The sequence below is a fragment of the Stenella coeruleoalba genome (genome assembly GCF_951394435.1).
Source record: "Stenella coeruleoalba genome assembly, chromosome: 1".
Lineage (NCBI taxonomy): Eukaryota > Metazoa > Chordata > Mammalia > Artiodactyla > Delphinidae > Stenella > Stenella coeruleoalba.
This window is the reverse complement of record NC_137169.1, coordinates 79,441,758-79,447,757: the sequence shown is the minus strand read 5'-3', so window position 1 is coordinate 79,447,757 and position 6,000 is coordinate 79,441,758. Positions and strand designations below refer to the sequence as shown.

At 37.1% G+C, this 6,000-nt stretch overlaps 1 long non-coding RNA gene across 1 annotated transcript in view; it reads left to right on the top strand.

Annotated features, from left to right (window-relative positions):
* The first annotated feature begins 202 nt into the window (after positions 1–202).
* The window catches only part of LOC307191036, a 282,782-nt gene continuing 276,984 nt past the window's right edge, over positions 203–6,000 (top strand). Inside the window, exons 1-3 of the long non-coding RNA XR_013829584.1 lie at positions 203–429; positions 512–558; positions 2,131–2,195. This is a non-coding gene — a long non-coding RNA (uncharacterized lncRNA). The remainder of the gene's footprint in view (positions 430–511; positions 559–2,130; positions 2,196–6,000) is intronic.

Here is a 6,000-nt window from a genome sequence, read left to right as displayed (position 1 = left end):
ATTTTGGATTCCCTCATGCACTTCTGTAGATGTACGTTGCAGCAGATCTCCAAGAGCCTGGTCTTTGCAGTGGAAACAACTCCACCCTTTCCTGTCACGCGGCAAACTTTGACCCGCCCACCTCAGCCGTGCCCAATCAGAGCGCAGGAACGAAAGCGACCTTGCCGCCGCTGGCGGAGCTTTGGCTTCCTCCGCCTATGGGGCAGGCTTTTCCCGGCCTTGCCGCTTGCAGAGACCAGGCCCGACCTTTCATTACCGATTTCCATTACCCCTCTCTTGTTACCAGTTTGGGTTAAAACCCTTTGCCTCTGAAGGTGCCTAAGGGGCGACCTTCTGCAGCTCCCCGTGCTTCTCGTAGCCTATTTATCCTTGCGGAAGGCACCATTATTTTCACATGCCCGAAGTCCTCCCACGAAGATATTTATTAGGGTAAAATTCGATTAGAATTTGTATAAACATGAAGATGTCTCCACTTCCTTTAGTAAAGCAATAATGACTGCTTTCATTTCAGGAACTGGTAATAGGTATGCTGGCCGGAGATCTGTTGAGAAGCCTCAGGTGAGTGAATTCAATAGAGGGAAGCTCTGGCCTCTGAAGACTTTTAAGGCCTTGGGCCACAGAATCTGTTCTGCTCTACATTCCTGCCTTGCTTTTATCCTCCTGACTTTTGTTATTTTATATGTCTGGGATGTTTAGGTGATGGGCCAAGCGTTTCTCTTGAGGGATGTCAATGCTGAAAAGTTGACTTAAGCTTGTAAATTTGTTGGGTCTTACTCTTAATTAATAATTTGGAACAGGATTAAAAAAACCCCAACTATTCAAGACACTGCTTATTAACAGCAGTGCTGCATATGTCGGTGACATTTCAGGAAGGATCTCCTTTATTTGGTAACATGTTTTACAGGCTTTTCTTTTCCTTTCATGAATGATCTAGTCCCTTAGGGGAACATGATTCTTGGTTCTGCCCAGAAATTTGGCAAAAGGATATTTTCCAACATCCACGTTAATAAGTAATTGGATTTTAAACAGAACTGATCTTGATCCAAACTCAGGATTGGAAGGAATCTCTAAGGTCATCTAGGTTAATACCTATTCTAAACTTTAGTTGTTTTTTTTTTATGACATATTTGATTTGTGCTTTTTATTTTTCCTTTCAATCCCTGTTCCCCACTTCCATTTTTTTCTGTAAAGATAGAGAAGGGAAAGGATAGAGATGCTACAGTATTACAGCTTTTCCAGATGATTCCTGTCTTTCAATTTTAATGGAGTTAAATTTATGTGATCAAATCCTACCACACACACACAAAAACATGCTATTTTTTTTAATATCTTTATTGGGAAAACATGCTTTTTGAAAAATCTAATAACATAACTTTTCTTTTGTAAAAGTAATGCATACTGACTGTGGAAATTTTTTTTCTTTTCTTTTTTTTTTTTTTTTTTTTGCGGTACGCGGGCCTCTCACTGTTGCGGCCTCTCCCGTTGCGGAGCACAGGCTCCGGACGCGCAGGCCCAGCGGCCATGGCTCACGGGCCCAGCCGCTCGCTTCCCTGGTGGCGCAGTGGTTGAGATTCCGCCTGACAATGCAGGGGACACAGGTTCGTGACCCGGTCCGGGAAGATCCCACATGCCGCGGAGCGGCTGGGCCTGTGAGCCATGGCCGCTGGGCCTGCGCGTCCGGAGCCTGTGCTGCGCAACGGGAAAGGCCGCAACAGTGAGAGGCCCGCGTACCGCAAAAAAAAAAAAAAAAAAAGTACTGAAGAGAGAAGAAAAAAAGTTCATCTTCTGTCACTCAAAGAAAACTACTGCTAATATTTAATCTATTGTTTCTAGATTTTTGCTGTGAATTTTTGTATAATTTTGATCATATTTCATCTGGGATATCATTTATGTTTTTGGTTACAACTGCTTTTCTGTATTATTTAAAACTCTGTAAGTATAATATTCGATACATAAGATTCTCTCCCATAAATGTATCATAATCGAGTCAACCATTCTTTCATCACTGGACATTTAAATTGTTTTCCTTGATTTGAGATGAATAATGCTTCAATGAGTGTGAAAGCAAGATTCTGGAGAAAGGATTCTAGATGTTATTTGGTGTATCACTTTATTATTTATCTTGACTAGGGCAGTGGAAGCAATGAAAGAACAAGATGACCAGCTCAAGAGGAGATACGAATTACTGACCAAAGGTAGTGGTTTCAGTGAATAGTGCAAGTTAAGCCTCAGTAAATTGAGAGCTATGTGAGCCCGTGTATGCTGTGGTGAAGTCAGCTAAGAGCACCACTTACAAATTTTTTATGTGTATTTTAAACTTCCCTGACTTTGAATATGAATTTGGCAGCCTCCTCACCAGAGAAGACTTGCCTGACTAAAGAAGGGGAAGAACGTTAGGTCTCTTCTGATTTAGGTTGGTAGCATGTTGCTTGCCTAGTTTGCCCTACTGTTTTCTGTGCTCCAGCTATTCTGTGGGTCAATAGAAGGCTTTTGCTTCTAGGACTGTCAATCTGGCACCTTTCATCAGAACTAAATTCAGGTTAAATAAAAAAAACAAACAAACCCATAACCCACAAAGAAATTTGAGGGAGGGGGTGGGGAGTTGAGGAAAAGAATTAAATAGGAATAGTCTACTCTTTCATGTACATGACACACATTAACCGTAACATAGAAGTTCCAAGAGAACTGTCCTGTTCTCTTGTCTCCAGGAGCCCATGTAGGGCGCTTTAATTGCCACATTTTCAAACCGCTATAATGGTGGGCATGTCTTAGTAATTACCTTAATGAGATAACACCTTTCCTTCCCTCAACCTACTCATTATCACGCCTCTTGTTCAAATTTCAACTACAAAGAACTATACTTGTAAAAAAAAAAAAAAACAACTCTGAAATGTATTGTTCCAGGTCTCATACCCTTAAAATAACCACATTGCACATATCTTAAAAATATGAAAGACATAGTACACATAGGCAATTCAAATATGTTAAAGGAAAGGCTTGAGAGAAGTAAACTAAACATCTGGGTGCCCTTTAATTATTCTTGGTTGGATTCTTTATCTTGACCTATAGTGATGCTAAGGTGCCAAAGTGATGAATTTTAAGATGTTGGGCTGTGAAGACGTGCAGCTGCAACACTGATGGATTTAGGAAGGGATGGTAACAAGGTTAGCTGCATGTGAAGTGTGAATTGAGATTTTTGCAAAGAGACTGTGATTGCAGATGGGCATAATGTTGTACCCTTGCATGAAATCTTGCTATTATTGTATAATGGTCAGACAGAGTGTGAAATGACTTATTACTTTTCTTTTATTGTTTAATGAAGTTGGTTAGAGTAGCAGTACTGCTGCTAGTCAGTAGTAGTGAAGCACACACACAAAACTATATGACAGGTGCTGACATATTAAATATTTATTTAGTTTTGACTTTTTTCCCCTAATTTTCATGAATATCCGTATGTAAACAGAAGCATCTCTTCATCTATATAGACAAATTTGCACTGATTTGTGTATCTGTGAATACCCTTATTATCCTGCATAAATATCTATACGAGTCCCTGATGCATGTAAAATATTTCAATATCCAAGGAAATTTCATAGCACTTTTAAATGTTTAAAAATGCTGTAATGCTTTGAGGCTGATTTCTGCATGGAATTCTGGTTTGAAAACTCTATGTGGATTTACATGGGTAACGTTGAAATAGCTTATCATTATGGTGACTAGAAATGCTTTATGGAACAAAACATAATAAAAACCCATTATGAGGCATAATCTTTAACATAGTTTGAGTTACAGGAAAGATCAAATCATAGTTCTTCTGTCTTGTATTTTAGAGTACACATCTTTCATTATATCACAGAGCCCATAATATAAATGTTTCTTTATTTCCCAATATCAGCATCACAAAAGGATAATACCTTAGGCTTTATGAGTCAGAGGGAAATAATGCTATGATGTTAAAAACAAAACAAACAAAAACCCCTCTCTCTCTATAGTCAGTCTTCTGGCTCCAGATGCTTGTGCTAGAAACACTAATAAATGTTTGGTTTTAGAGATTAGGGATTTCATTCATTATAGAATGATTTTTTATATGGTCTGTAAGATTCATAATCATTCTTTATGCATTGGTTTGATACTCTTGATATGAATAATAAGTGTTTAGAAAAGATACAAAAATATGTCTTTAATATTGATATATCCCCTTATATTGAAAATTTAACATTTTAAAAGAAAGTTTAAATTTGTTTGCGTATTTCATATTGTTGTATAGTTAGGCCCTGATATAATGAAAATTCTTGTTCTGTGTTTGGAATATATTGAGAGTCAAATGATGTTCTTCAAAGCAACACAGATCAGCCTTTAGAAACAAACTTAGAACAGTTGGCCCAGAAAAATAATGTTTAGTCTTCTCCCTCAGCACCACATTTATTGACCCTTTACCCCACTTTTCTTTGGCTCAACTTGCTTCATAGGCCGAAAGAATTCTGACTATGACTGTGTAGTTCCTCATCAGTCAAAAGGTAGAATGACTTATGTATATTAAGATGAAATCTAGAAATATGTATCATACTTTTTTCATTTCCTTTTTAAAAATATAAATGTTATCTTTCACTAGGAGCTTCTTACAGTGACTTAGTCTAAGACTGTAGTGGAGTGAAAGTTAAAGTTTCTCAAGATGGCTCTAAGAGTATATGTAGTATAGGGCACTATGCAGAGAGTAGACTTCTGAAGGACTTGAATTTGTGAGGTATCCTAACTCCATATGTTTGTGATATCAGTTTTAGGAAATATGTACACTCTCACCGCTTACCTGGTGACTTAGCCATATCTATAGAAAACTTGACTTTTGGCTTTTGGCAACTGTAATTAGTGACCTTCTTTATTCTATATTGAATAAGTGCTGTGATTGGCTTACAGTCTACTGAGATCAGCCCTTCAATAACTATATGAAAGTGAATCTGTATAAGAGAATCAATTTTCTATTACATGGGTGGCAGTCTGATCTACTACCTTCTGAATTTCAGGTTTTTAAAAAATTAGCTCAACTGCATCTGTTGCAGTTAACAGTGACAGCATTTTAGGAATCCCCTACACCTTAACACCAGTGTTGTAAAACTTTGACTACTTCCTCACTAAGAAAACTTTTCAGCTTACCACGCATACACAGTCTGCACATAAACATTTATCTCAACTAATTTTTCAGCCAATAGCTTTACTCCTGAGGTTTCCTTCCTAATCTCATTCTAAAATGAGGGACATTGGTCTTTATGTTTTGAAAATACTTAATGGCAGTTTTCTTTAGCAAGATGAAAAATGTTTCTTGTGGATTGGTCAGGGAATGATGAAATGAAACAAAGTTTCCTTATTAAAGAAAGTGTCATCACATGTTTTTCTTTCTAAATACTGGTTTCTTAAATTCTGGATTGTTATCAGGAACATTAATCTGTTCATACTTTCTGATTGTAACTAGTAAACTAACATCTAAAATTATCCTCAATATGTGTTATGTATGTCTTTTTGTCCCCAATCCCTAGATCAGTGCCTAGTGTAAAGTAGGTAAAGTTAACATGATTGAATGTGAACTCATTGATTAATTAAAAACAGCGTATGCAAGTGATGTTTGCAAGTTGATATATATTTCTTGATGGGAGGAACCATGTCTGATCTTTCATTGTATTTCAAGTACCTGGCAAAAAAATGTGAGGCTCCTAAGGGTATAGTGAATATTTGTTACCATTATTAACCATGGTGGTGATATGGTACAAACTTTTTTAAAATCTAATTTTAATTTTCAGTTGGTTTTTGGCTAACATCTTATAGATGGCAATGAGAATAGCATGTGGTAAAATTGTGCTAGTTATGTAACATAGTTTCTTGACTTAATTGCACTGCCAGCTTACTTTTTAATTAAACTCATTCATTTTTCATAGCTCTGAATTAGTCATGTGACTCACTAGACTTGTTGTTGTTGATTTGTAGTAAGTAGAGAAATTCACGGAACAC